The sequence below is a fragment of the Tiliqua scincoides genome, chromosome 3 (genome assembly GCF_035046505.1).
Source record: "Tiliqua scincoides isolate rTilSci1 chromosome 3, rTilSci1.hap2, whole genome shotgun sequence".
NCBI classification, from domain to species: domain Eukaryota; kingdom Metazoa; phylum Chordata; class Lepidosauria; order Squamata; family Scincidae; genus Tiliqua; species Tiliqua scincoides.
The window spans coordinates 74,477,324-74,491,865 of NC_089823.1; positions in this window are offsets into that span (position 1 = coordinate 74,477,324).

The window sequence follows — 14,542 nt, forward strand, 5'->3', positions numbered from 1 at the left end:
AGCAGAAAGCACTGGATTGGCAGTGGCTTTCAAGGGTTTCAGAGGGAGATTTTTACCATTCCTGCCTAGAGATGCCAGGGATTGAATCCAGGAACTTCTGTATTCAGTGCATGTGTTCAAAGCAACTCTACCACAGAGTTATGGCCCCTCTCCTAGCAGCTTAGATGATTTCACTTTTATTATAATCTTGAGACAATAGAAATGAAATGTGTTTTTATTTCTTTTTTTTTATTTATTTGAACATTTCAACTTCTGTTCTTCAACCCAAAGGCTCTCCGAGCAAAAATAAATTTGAAATGAATCCTTTGTTGGTTCAGTATATCAGAGAGACATACTGAATTATTTTTTGCCTAAAAGCTGGATTTTAGATGAGAGGGGCTTCTGATGGTTTGGTCCAAACAAATGACCAGATGTGGAGGACGGTCCATCCATCTACTTGGAAGCTAAATTGGTGGGCTAAACAGTGCAATTTATAGCCAATACTATAATTGTCCATCAGTGAGAATTCTGGTCAAGTTTGACTGCCTCGCAGTGCCCAAAATTGGCAATATTTTCCTATGAATAACATTGCTCTGTATACCTTCTGCTTCAAATGTATGATCTTTCAAAAAATATTTAAAAAAATTAAAAAAAACACTTAACTCTAAAGGTTATGTTGGCAGATGCACTGGTTTTTTACTTAGTCACTTTAAGGCAGACAACCCGATCTTCAAAGTGTTCTGCTGGCACAGACCCCAGAGGACTAGAGCCTTCATTTGTACAACTCCTACTCATTTGCTATTCAGTCATAACCCCATTTGGTGGATGAAAGCAGATGGCATTCTAAAACTGTACATCTAATTTAAGGTTGTCAAGTTAGCATTTTTAAAAAAGATTTGCACAAAGCTGATCAGATAGAATAAGGAACGGTTAAGATAACAGAAGGAAGTCTGGGAGTGACTATTGGGAGTTGGGAAGAGAAGGGCACATGCAAGCCTGTAGAGACCCAGATAAAACTGGTAGAGACACTGTGAAGATCTGAAGTCACAGAAGTACTAGTTATTAAGATATATGTTGCTTCTCAAGCCAGTTATTCCAGAGGGCTTGGATCAGTACTGACTGACTGCCATGTTATAGCATGCAATCGGAAGCCTGTAGTAGGCTGGGAGGCTGCCCAAAGCCTATGGGTTTGACTTATGTCAGCCATTTTATGGCACAAGTCCGAGGAGAGACCGGTTTGGGGGACAGGATCTAGAGGCAAGTTGCTGCCACCAGATCCAGCCCCTCACCCGAAATGTCCCTGGTTCCTCGCTCAATGCACACCATTACTTCCCCACCTATTGCCCACCTGCCAACTTACCAGCACCTGCGGAGCCTCCCAAATCTGCTGCCATGTGAACTACATGTCTCAGCGTTTGCAATAGCAGCCCAGCAGCATGCAATTGTGGTTTGGCTTTCAACTTGCCATAAAGACCCTTGCACTGCTGTAACACTAGTTTAGGCAGCGGTAGCACCTAATCCACAGGTTTGCCATACTCTTCGTGGGAGGTGGGGGCTCACAGTGCTCAGAGCAGTGAGAAGAGTGCAAATCCAGTGGCAGTCCTGGGGGGGAGGCTTGGGGGGTCAAAGCCCCAGGCATCATACTGGAGCCGATCTGCGGGCAGGTGAAGCCCTTCACTGCATCCCCAAGTGCTCCAAAAGCCTTCTGAGGCCTCTGGAGCACCCTTAACCAGTACTTTTGGTTTTTGTTGGAAAACCGAAAGTACTATCTAACAGCACTCTGGAGGCCTCAGAAGGCTTTTGGAGCGCCCAGGAATGTTGTGCAAGGGTTCATGCAAATGGGTAAGTCTCCTCTGGGGGGTTGTCATGTTCTGGAGGGAGGGTGTTGTGGTCCTGTGCCCTCCAAATTAGAGTTCTTCAGGATGTGGGTGGTGATGTGCCAATGCAGGGGGGTGACATGATGATATGGGGGTGACAGGACAGTATCATCACGTTACACCCACCCCAAGCATTGACCAGACCAGCTACACTGAGGCCTGGCAGCACAAGGCCCTGATTGGATTCATGCTTGTCCCAAAAAGTTAATAAGACCATCTCAGTCTAAGTCAAAGTACTTCTCTTTTAATAATGAGCTCCACCACCCCTTCCTCCCCCAAATTTACCTTGTAATTGTGATAATGGAGAGGCTTCCACTTTTTTTCATTTAGAATATTGAAAATGCAACATTTTGTATGCTGGAAACCCTGGAAAATCTAGTTTCTAGAGTAGTTTTCTTGAATATTTAATAGGAACATCAGAATCTCTGGACACTTCCAGAGATGCTATCAATGCTCAAATATGAATTTACTTGCAATGTATCTGTTTTTCACGGTGAGGTCCTGTATCCCTGAAAATGTCTTCTCATATTTTAAATCAACAATGTGATAAGTGTATGAGCTAATTTAGCCCTTGTGTGATCTGTATTCCTCATACTAGATTCAACAAAAGGCAGCTGCTGTATTAGTGCATGCTTGTTGATTGCTGAAATTGACTTGAACTTTTTAAAATGGAAGTTTCCAGAACCCTGACTTGAGCAACCAATTTGACTCTGGAATTTACAAGTTACAAAAACTCACGTGTGCCCTAATAGCAGGTTATGCATCATGTAAATGTGACCTTTAACAAAGTTAATTACAAGTCCAACCATTTGGAGAGGGAAAACCTTTTCTTTGTGAACAACAAACCAATAAATTAAAACATTTCCCTTACAAACCAATCACATGTGATGTGAAATGGAATATTACATGGCTATCTATGCAGTCAACTGCTTTCTCCTACCTTTATTTTCAATTCCCAAGCAGCATTTGAAGAACATATCTCATCCATAAAAAAAATAATCACACATGTGTAACACAAGCTATGGTGTATATTCTATATCAAGAGAGTTTCTGAAGGAGCTGTGTGTTAGTTCCAAGCAAAGTAAGCAGCCAAACTCACAACGTGTCTAATAAAAAGCCAATTACTTCAAGCCTGTGTGTCTGTCTCCAGAATTGATTGTGGGACCCCCAGACATAATACAAGACCATTTACAATTCTTCAGAAAAGTGAATGCCTTTTCTGCAAGCATTTGCAGGTGATGCTCACAATCGCTAACCCATTTCCAATGTGCACTGAGAAGGCTCACTCAGCTCTAGAAGCTCCATGACTGAAGGCTCCTTGTACATGGAGCACTGTCATGTCTGAACACAATTCCAGATGCAAGGACATGGCATTCCAGGCACCCCATCACTGCATCACTGGGTGTATTTGAAGTAAAGGGGGTAGGTCCAGGATAATAGTGGTGGAGCAAACTCATTACAAATCAGGACTGAACTAGGGCCAGCACTTGTTGTTTCCTGAAGGACTGGAATGCCTTTAAGAAGAAACCCTTCACCAACATACCTACCTGCTTATTTATCTCAGGAAGCATTCCTAGAATGGTTGATAATAAACCAACATCACAGTTCCTAAAAGTTCATTTCTTTAAGGCAGATTCAAAGGTTGTCCTATGACTTACTGTTCTGTTGGCAACCTTCAGTCTCGAAAGACTATGGTATCGCGCTCTGAATGGTGGTTCTGGAACAGCGTCTAGTGTGGCTGAAAAGGCCAATTCGGGAGTGACAATCCCTTCCACACTGGGAGCAAGTACAGTCTGTCCCTGGTCTGTCTCCCTGGCTATGGGCCTTCCTTCTTTGCCTCTTAGCCTCAGCCTGTTGGCCAAGTGTCTTTTCAAACTGGGAAAGGCCATGCTACACAGCCTGCCTCCAAGCGGGCCGCTCAGAGGCCAGGGTTTCCCACTTGTTGAGGTCCACTCCTAAGGCCTTCAGATCCCTCTTGCAAATGTCCTTGTATTGCAGCTGTGGTCTACTTGTAGGGCGCTTTCCTTGCACGAGTTCTCCATAGAGGAGATCCTTTGAGATCTGGCCATCATCCAGTCTCACGACATGACCAAGCCAAAGCAGGTGTCTCTGTTTCAGCAGTGTATACATGCTAGGGATTTCAGCACGTTCCAGGACTGTGTTGTTTGGAACTTTGTCCTGCCAGGTGATGCAGAGAATGCGTCGGAGGCAGCGCATGTGGAATGCGTTCAGTTTCCTCTCCTGTTGTGAGTGAAGAGTCCATGACTCACTGCAGTACAGAAGTGTACTCAGGACGCAAGCTCTGTAGACCTGGATCTTGGTATGTTCCGTCAGCTTCTTGTTGGACCAGACTCTCTTTGTGAGTCTGGAAAACGTGGTAGATGCTTTACCGATGCGTTTGTTTAGCTCGGTATCGAGAGAAAGAGTGTCGGAGATCGTTGAGCCACGGTACACAAAGTCATGGACAACCTCCAGTTCATGCGCAGAGATTGTAATGCAGGGAGGTGAGTCCACATCCTGAACCATGACCTGTGTTTTCTTTAGGCTGATTGTCAGTCCAAAATCTTGGCAGGCCTTGCTAAAACAATCCATGAGCTGCTGGAGATCTTTAGCAGAGTGGGTAGTGACAGCTGCATTGTCAGCAAAGAGGACGTCACACAGACATTTCAGCTGGACTTTGGACTTTGCTCTCAGTCTGGAGAGGTTGAAGAGCTTTCTGTCTGATCTGGTCCAGAGATAAATGACTTACTGATTATACTACAAAAACAGGGATGAAACTGAGATGGCAGCTAGAATGCAAATTGTAGCTTCAAGTGGATTTTGAAGATAATGCCTGTGATGCTTGATCAAGGGATTAATTAATTATGCTTCACTAATGGTCAGTAGCTGGAGGGAAATTTTGATCTATATTGAATTGGAATAAACATACTCAATAAAACCCTGCACTTATTTTGCCATGAGGAGTTCTGAAAGACACATTCCAAGTTGGAATGTCATAGGTTCTTGAAAGCGTTCGTATTAGGGTTGATCTGAATCCCCTCCCTACATTTCTCTGACAATGAAAATACTGGAGGAAATGAATGCACTCCAGGAAGGAAAATGGTACCGAACAGGCATTGGATGCCAGGTGCTGAATTAACTTTCAGAAAAATCAGAAAAAGAAGTTCCCCTCTGCTGTTTTGTAAGTCTATCATCACGGAATAGCCCCTTATTTTCTAAAAATTACCAGTGTGAGAGAGTTTGCAACTCATTCCGCTAAGGAAGGAACAAACTATACACCAGTGGTTCTACGTAGTCTTCAAAATGGTCATGTGTTGACTTTTGGCCAAGTAATGAGTGAGTGCTTTATATCAAGATTTCACTTTACAAAATGCTAATGAAACAGTTTAATGTTGTGTGGGACACCGTGCATATTCCCTAGTGCATTAATAGCCGTTGAAGTAAGTATTTGCTCATCTCTGAATATTTTTATGGACATGAAAATTAAAAGCAAGAAGACATTAAAATCACATCCTCTCCCCCCACCCGCACTCCTACACTTGTATAGCAGCTCAAAGTTGTGATGTGTGAGTAATTTTCAGTGCTACCAAAAATGGCAGATTTCTTTTGTCTAGTGCATTTGCACATGACAAATATAAAGAACATTTCATAGGGCTGTTTATGAATAGACTATTTCTCCTTTCAATGTACAGGTGTCTTTAATGGGAGTTGTTACAGTTTCCAGGAAACCTGATTTGCATATGCAGAAAAAAGGAATTTTGCTTTTTATGGCACACATGAGAATGCGATCGTGCAGTGCATGTATCATCTTGAGAATTAAAAATTGTATTCTAAATGTGTGTGTGTGTGTGTGTGTGTGTGTGTTTGTGTGTGTGTGTGTGTGTGTGTGTGTGTGTGTGTGTGTGTGTGTGTGAGAGAGAGAGAGAGAGAGAGAGAGAGAGAGAGAGAGAGAGGTAGTATGTTCCCAAGTTGCTCTCCATTTGAATACCAAAAGGCCTAATCCTATTTAGGGTGGTTGACATTCTAGATCTGTAAAGCTGTCCATGATGTCATAACAGGTGCTCTGGCAGGACACTCAGTAACATGCTGCCAGGAACACTGTGTATTGTCTCTCCTGGTGCCCACCAGAGCAGGTAAGTTAGCAGAACAGGCAGGAGGGGGCAGGAGGAGGGCTGAACGGGGGGGGGGGTGAGATGGAAAACTGAGTGGGGAGGGGTGCATAATGGGGAGTGGGAAATCTGCAGAAGGGGTGGATCTTGCAGCAATGGAGTACACCAAATTCCCTTTCCTGCAGCCTTCCCAACTCCATTCTCTGCTGGGACTTGTGTTAGCAAAATCACTAGTGCAGGTCTGAGAAGACCCATTGCAAGTCAGGTGGCTTATTTAAATCCCCTTTCACTTCTAAAGCCTCCTTCTCTTTCCCTCCTGGTAAAATGTGCCCGTGTTTGGCATGGCTGCACCAGCAGAGGAATAGAATAGGATTGGACTGCTTGTTGTAGGACTGGAAGTGTTGAGTATACATTATAAAAACTGTCATGTTTGGGATCCCTGGCTGACCTTGGGCAAACTCCTCCATTTTCTCCATTTTGGCCCTCTCTAGTTTCCCACTCCTCACTGTTGCTGCCTGCTACTCACCCTTTCTTCCTGAGAATAGCATACAGTTTTTTTTGTCATTACATTTTTTGTAAGCTCCGTCTAAGTCAAATTTACCTTTTCCTTCCCTTAGAGATTTGGCAATCTGTCAAAATTTTGTTCACAACTGTATGTGATTGCAGGAGACTCATGAAGTGAGAACAGCCAGTTTGCAGTCTATTAAGCATATAAAATGCTTAAATTCAGCATAAATGGATTGCAGCTCACAAAAGGGGAAAAAATTAACCACGGTCTTACTATGCTTGCATATTATTAGGACTTTTGCTTTTCAGGCATTACTGACATCAATCAATAAGCAATGGAGAGAAAATGAAAGTGAAATCACTAGGCTACTATAATTATATCTGATATGCCATTTTAATAGGGTTGGTCAGCAGTTTTTGTTTTAGACTACATTAGTGGTTCTCAAACTTTTAAGCTCTGGAGCCCACTTTTTAGAATGACAATCTGTCGGAACCTACCAGAAGTGATGTCATTAACCTGGATGTGATGTTGTGGCTGGAAGTGACATAATCAAACAGGAAAATTTTTAATACCCCCCCCCCCACACACACACACACCAAAATCAAATCTAATTAATTAACAGTGCAATCCTATCTTGCGCTAGAATAGGCAGGCCGGCAGGCCTGCGCTGTATCCAGCGCAAGATTGGGGCCAGAACTGGCTCAGTCAGTGGCAAGGGGAAACTCTTTCCCTTATTTCCGGGTAAGCCACCACAGCCCCACTGGGTCTCCTCGGACCAGTGCCACCTCAGGAGGTCTAAGGAGAATGGAGCAGCTTGGAGCCGCTCCATGCTGCTCAGAGAACAGGGTTTGGATCTGGCATAACTGTTGGCTTCCAGTGCCACCTCCCAGTCCCTGCCTGCCCACCCCCTGGAATACCCTTCACCCATCATCCCCCACCCTGGAATGCCTCACTCCCACCTCCTCCTGCCTTCTCCCTCACCCTCCTCAGACCTCTGTGTTAGCCGAGTTCAGCCAGCGCAGCCTTCCCTCCCTATGTCAGCATGGAGGCTGGATGCAGCCTTTGTGTGTCTGCGTGTATCGCCACACCAGCCCAGCCTACACACAAGAAGGCACAAACATGTTTTAAGGCTATATGCAGCCTCCATGGCTCTAACTGATAGTTAGGATTATGCCCTAAGTTTACAACAAGTTAAACATTAATTTAAAATAAAGGAGAACCCTCCAAACCTTCCCAAGCAGTTTCTGATGTTTTTTTAAAAAATTCCCTAAACCTTCCAAAAGCTGCAATCCTATCCATACTTACGCTGGAGTAAGCCCCTTTGACTATCACTGTTCAAAGCATATACATAGTAGCCTGTTAAAAATACAGATCTGTAACATTTCGTCAAATGCAGTCACATACCATGGTATTAGTAAGTCTACCAATATAAAAATAAAATACACATTGAAATGAATGGGGAATCACCTTAATACACATTGAAATGAATACACATTGAAAAGTATGGGGACTCACATGATCCACCTAGTGAGTCCTGACCCACAGTTTGAGAAACACTGGACTAGATTATTAACTGTTCTCTTGAACCACCAAAACAGTGAATCCACTTTCTGTTACTTAGGTGAATTACATGTTGTCTAAGATGAGCTTTCAGCTACTTCTTCTGTTATCCCAGAGAAAAGGATTTTATGTTTAGTTTTAACCCATAATGAAAACAGATTATGTGGCTAGTTCACAAACTTCACCTTAGTTAATTCTTCAGGCTCATTTAATCTGAGGTCTAAGATTAGCATGCTTTGGAATTACCTAGGCTAGGCTTGGACTGTGGGACTTTGATTGCTGCAGAGGTTAGTGATCAGTGGCTAATTCAATGCAGTATATTGTTGCTTTTAGTTAATCTCCTTAAATATACACTCCAAACTAAAGCGGCCATTACACACACTGTACTTATGTTATTGGATTATGTGGAAAATAGAGTGGGTCCTCTTCTTGATGAATGCTAAAAATTTAAATGAACAGCTCTTTTAATAATTAACTTGAGTGCCCATGCATCAGGAGCAATGAAAAAGTAGGAGAGGGGTGAGCAAAATTCAGTGGTAACTGCTTCTAGTCCATTAAGAAAGGAGCCAGATCAAACCTCCTCAGTGCTTAATCTTGTTAAACTGAAGAAGCTAATGGAAGGCTTTTTATTAAAAGCTATATGTCTGTGGAATCTTAAGTGCAGGAGAAGATATGACAATAACACTTGTACGGTGACATTTTCCTTACATGTCTCCCAGGAGTTGGAAAAAAAACACATGCTTTTGGTTTCCTTAATGATAAGCAGCAGATTTCAGTTTATTAAATCTTTTTCCATGTGTGTAAAAAAGAACAGCTGGATCCTAAGTGCACTTACTTGTGAGTAGGTCCCATAGAACACATTGGCATGGACTTCTACGTAAACATGCATATGATCAAACCATGAAAGAGAAAAATATTCTTTCGCGCACAAGCAATAGTTCTTCTCTAATCACTTAAATTACTATCTGTAGTTCCTAATAGTAGAACTAAGGGTAAGGAATTAGCTATCATTTGTAGCACGGACACTTTTCTTGGAGCAATGGAACACAAGGAACACCTATCACTCTTACGTATCATACTTCCATTCATAATGCAAGTGGGGTGACTTGGTGACTCAGAAAGTGCCCCTGTTATGATTCTTGAGTCATAGGGGGTGGTGACTTAAGACTCAACTCGAGTCAAGCCCCATTGAATTTTCCCATCACTGAATAATATGCATGTCTACTCAGATGTAAGTCCAGTGGGTCTTACTCCTAGGAAATGATGTATAGGACTGCAGTAGTTGTTTTTGCTACAACAGATGGACTGGGCTAGTCCTCTGGAAAATAAATATGCAGATGTGAGCCACATCTGACTCACAGACCAGAAGAAGTTCCTTCTTCACTGTTCGTTGTATTGTGATGAGTGCTTGCAAGTACTCTCCTTTTAAACTCTTAAACACAGATGTACAAAATCATTTTATCTGGCATAAGAATTAGACTGGCACTGCTAGTAGCCGTCATTATTCCCATCCAGAGCAAATGTTTTCTAAATTTTCTCCATTATTTAGCATAATAGCTATTCTCCATAAGTACATAAGGTACAGGGGAGGGCACTCTACCTCTCCCATATACCATGCCTTGTGGAAAAAATGATTGTATTTTCTTTCCCAATAATAAATATTTTGGAGTCTTTTTTCACTACCATCCAAAAACATGCATAATGACACATTTCAGTGAATCTAATTCAGATGGCTCATGGAGCATAACAATCTCTTGTGCCACATAAAGGATTTGCATAAAAATGAAAACAGGCTGGAAAAACCTTTCCTCCTGTTAACATGTTGGTTATGTTCGGCAGGGAAATTGCTTAGTACACTTGGCTAGTTCTTCTGTCTTACCTGGACACAAGGGAAGTATGAATGGGTCAGGTATGAATAGTTGGGGGGGGGGCAAGCAAAACAACAATAACAACAGGGAGAGAATCCAGAAATTGGACTCAGTCAATCTTTACACAGGGGAAAGATAAAGAAAATCCATTAAATCTGTATTGGATGTAATGTCTTCCTCACTCACCGTTCTTTAATTTCCTTTTTCAGTTAAAATAGAGTACCATGTAAGGGAAAAAGGTTTTTTTTTTTTTTTCCTTTTCTTTTCATAATTTGTGTGGAGTTTGAGGAGAGTGATGGTGGAATTTCCTCAAATGTTGTTCATTGGTTAACCAAGAAATCCAGGTCTGTATGTCTAATACTATTTGAACTATGTGAGTACGCAATATTTGTGAGGAGCTTAATCTTTTCAGCTTCTGCAATGAAGAGAAGATTTCTGTTATGAAATTGCTTTATTGGTGGTAGAAAGAGGACATGTGGAGGGGAAAGTGATCTGCTTTGAAGAACACAGGACTTTTGAAGTAAGGAAAAAGTGACCTACAAGTAGTGAGGTGGAAAAAGGTTGAGAATAGAAACAGACATAAGAAAATTCAGCAAGGAGGGGGAAAGGGGAGAGAGAGTGATACCAAACAGAACACTATCTCAGTGGGGATTGTTTATTGAATATAGTCATTGAATTAAGCTTTTAAAGCTTCTCAGGTTTTGGAAGGCAAGTTGTGATGTCTGAAGGAGAGAAACTTTTTGTGCCTGTAAAAATTTAATTCTCCTCATGTCATTAGTTCACATGAGCTGAGTGTGATGCAGCCACGTATTTGCCACTTTTTTTTTTAACTTTGTGATATACATTGAACACCATGAATTTGATCACAAGAAAAGAAGGCAACTCAGAAGATACATATAACTCCAAAGAGTTTCTACACTATTAAGCCAAGCGTGCTCATGGCATGCGCACATCCTGACCTCTCCCCTTGCACATAGGCAATCTTGCTTAATCACGCGGGCACCATTAGTATTTCAAAGTATTCTCCAAACCAGTTCTCTTTTGGAATGTAGAACATGAATTTAAAGCGGTACTTTAGGGATGCTCAAGTGCTTAGACTAGCCCACTGGGACTGACATTTTTTTCTTTGAACAGCATATCCTAATGCCATGGTACAGAGCAGTTTTAGAAACATATTCATTTTCAAACACAACTTGGGTGCCTTGGGTTCAAACACAACACAGCCGCCTTGGGTGCCCTTCGGAGAGAAAAGCTGAATACAAATCTAATTAATAATAATTGATAATAATAACTTGTTGTGGCACATTCAAGAAATATCTGATCATAACTCCTTTGAGTGTATGGAACTAGTTCTTTGGATCCCAGCCTATATCTGCACAGGTTTTCATCACATTTTTACAGTAATTTGTGACTTTGGGCAGGTTTGGACCATACTTTATCTCTCAAACTAACCTCACATGACAAGAGATGTACAGAATCATGCTGCATTCATGTCCTGACACCTCCTCTCATTTCCTAGAAAGACCAGGACCAATTTTATTTAATTGCTTAAGGAGATAGTTTTTCCAAACCGCCCTTCTATGTGTGCTCTTGAATCAACTTTAGAGTCTCATCACATGTCTCTTATCATGCTGGGGGGGGGGGTTAATGTATCCTCTGAACTGATCTGTTGTAAAAAAAAAAAAAATCCTGTGGAAGAAACAAATTATCTGAATTTTTTATTCTTTATCCTGATGCACATGGTGGAAGTAGTAGTAGTAACATAGCAATATCTGGTGATAGTAGAATTGATGAAAAAGAGCACGAAAAAAATTAGTAAATATCAGTTAGTAAATATGAATTTTTACAATAATTGTTCTTCGAACACAGGGATGGATACTGTGATTAGGCTGAGTTTGCTTTAAGAAGGCAGTCAGTAGAATGAAACTGTACAGTTAAGCACCTGAAGTGTGCTATTTTAACTGCTGATTCTGTCTTTCTCTCTAGCAACCTGCCTGTCTAGGCTTGTTTCCGTGACGAAGTGCTGAAAAAGTTACAGAATGAAATGTTGAACTTTTTAATGACGTGGATTTTACACAACCATGTGCTTTTCACCCAGATATGATAAATTGTTGAATGAGTCTTAGAACCCTTCCAGACGGAATCCTTCATGGAGTGGTCATCTTATCTGGTGGCTTCTGAGCAGCTTCAGTTTGACCAAGCTGTTAATCATTCTTTCTTTCTTGGAAACCGCCTCTCCACACTCCTTCACATTCCAGTGGGATTGCTTATGAGTCTGTCAGCCTCTCACAGGCACAGGTCACAACAGCAACTCCTCCTAGCTCTCCTCTCACAACTGCTTGACAGCTTGTTATTTTTTCTCTTCATCTCCTGTCCCATTTCCAACCAGATCACTCCTGCTTAGCATTCTTTGAGCAGCCTTCAGCTCAAGCACCAGACCACGCTTCCTGCCCATATGGTAGCAAACTACCATACTGTTTCCTCCTTCCATAGACGGTTCAGCAAGTTCCTGAATATATTGGTAGTGGCAGTGGCAGTGTTATAATTTAAAACCCGATTGTCATAAGAACATAAGGACAGCCCCACTGGATCAGGCCATAGGCCCATCTAGTCCAGCTTCCTGGATCTCACAGTGGCCCACCAAATGCCCCAGGGAGCATACTGCTTGGTTACTAAAGAGATATGCCACTTGTAAGGGACTAAAATCTACAGTAGATTATTAGAGCAGAACAACTGATGAAATGCTGTCCCTTTATAAGTTACCATATTGTTTTTCTACATAACCTGGGAAAAAATTTGTACCTTTCCCTGGGAATTACTGCTCTCCTCAAACCTTTTACATAGCTACTCTTTAATAAGTAAAAGCCCAAAGCTAGGAGCTCTGGTAAGTGCTCACTGATCCACTGTTGTGGTGTTTTCTCAGATTCAGTGAACTTTCTAACTTCTGCAGATCGGAAGTGTTAACTTTCTAGCCATATACAGTCCTCTGCACTTCTGCTGTGAAGATGTGGAGAGACACCAGAAGCTTCAGGCGAAATGGTTTTGGATGCTAGCTCATCAGGAAACTTCTGTTCCGAAATTCTCCACAGGGCTGACAAGAGAACTCACACAACCAAATACAATAAATCAATAAGCTTTTAGAGCTTGTTTTAAATGGAAACTATTAACGGTTCAGGAAAACATACAGTGGGAGTAATAGAAAAAGCAAGATGCAAAGAATTAACAAAACAAGGTGTACATATGCACACAACATAGTGTGCCAGAATAAATACAAATATCTGACCCTAATTCCTGCGGAACATCAAATGAAAGGAATAAAAATAGACTTGAAGAATGGAGGGGGAATGACTGCATAAAATATGCATTAAAAAGTAGGCCACTAAAATGTAATTTTAAAAATCAATGAATGTTATCAGCAGCATACGCATATATTCTCTATACTCTTGTACAAACACTCATATTTGCTTTATAAAATAAGGGGGAAAACTGCTAGCAGTGTTGCCATGGTTACTAGTCCTCAGATATAACAGAATGGCGGCAGAGCTCACTATTATGTACCTAACAATTGAGGCGCATGCTACAGACTATTCTTGAAGCTTTATTTTCTCACATGCAGTACAGCTCGTGCTCTGTCCTAACAGTGAAATCAAAAGATTTGTGTTAACATTACCCAACTGGTTGTACTTTGAAATGCTGGCTTTTCCCAGAGTATGCTACGTACCTGAATGAGGAAGAGGGGGAAAAAAAAGAAAAAAGTCTGCTTATTGAATAATAAAAGCACTAAACGCAGCAGAAAGTATCCCTTCCAAAACATCAGAAAGCAATTAAATCTGAATTTTTTTTTATTTAATAGCATTTTGCTGTTCCTGTTCAATGCACAGAGTAGTGAATTGCTATCCAACATGTGGGTTATTTCACTCAGCCTGCCAGACTTCTTCCTACATACAGAACTGCATACAGTACATAAATGTGGGGGGGAGGGGTGAGACACCCATTTGAAAAAATAAAAGATGTGAATAAACAAGTCACTGGAGGGACACTACACTCCAGATGAGACTTACTTTTCACACTGACATGGAGAATGCTACTTTTTGTGCCTCTAGATGTCTTTGTGAGACATACTATTCCTTCTCGTGGTCAACGTGACATATTCCTGATCAATGTGACATTATTGAATACCTGATCAAATGTCTTTGGTTTGATTTGTTGGTGCTTTCAATTGTCATCTTCACATTTCAGCCTGGTTCACACATAACCAGCACATGGGAGTGCTTTAAATTGCTCTCCATGTTGGGTGTTGTGTATTCTTCTTTAAGAAGCAAGTCCAGATTGCATCAAGATGAGAAGGCCACGTGAAGGAAGTTGGGAAAAAATAATTTCCTGTTCTGCAGAAATAATTTCTGTGTTTGATTCCACCTGTAGGCAGTCCTCAGAGGACTCAATGTCTTATGCTCAATGGACTAGAAAATAGACAGTAACAGCCCAATCTCAATTAAGCTATCACATCAATGGAGTGTGCTCTGCGTCCAGGGGGGATGGCATTCCTAGAGGCCTCCACAGGGCAAGGAAACATTTGTTCTCTTACCTTGGGGTAAGCTCTGCTACCCCAAAGGGTATCCTCAGATCTATGCCAGCCAAAGA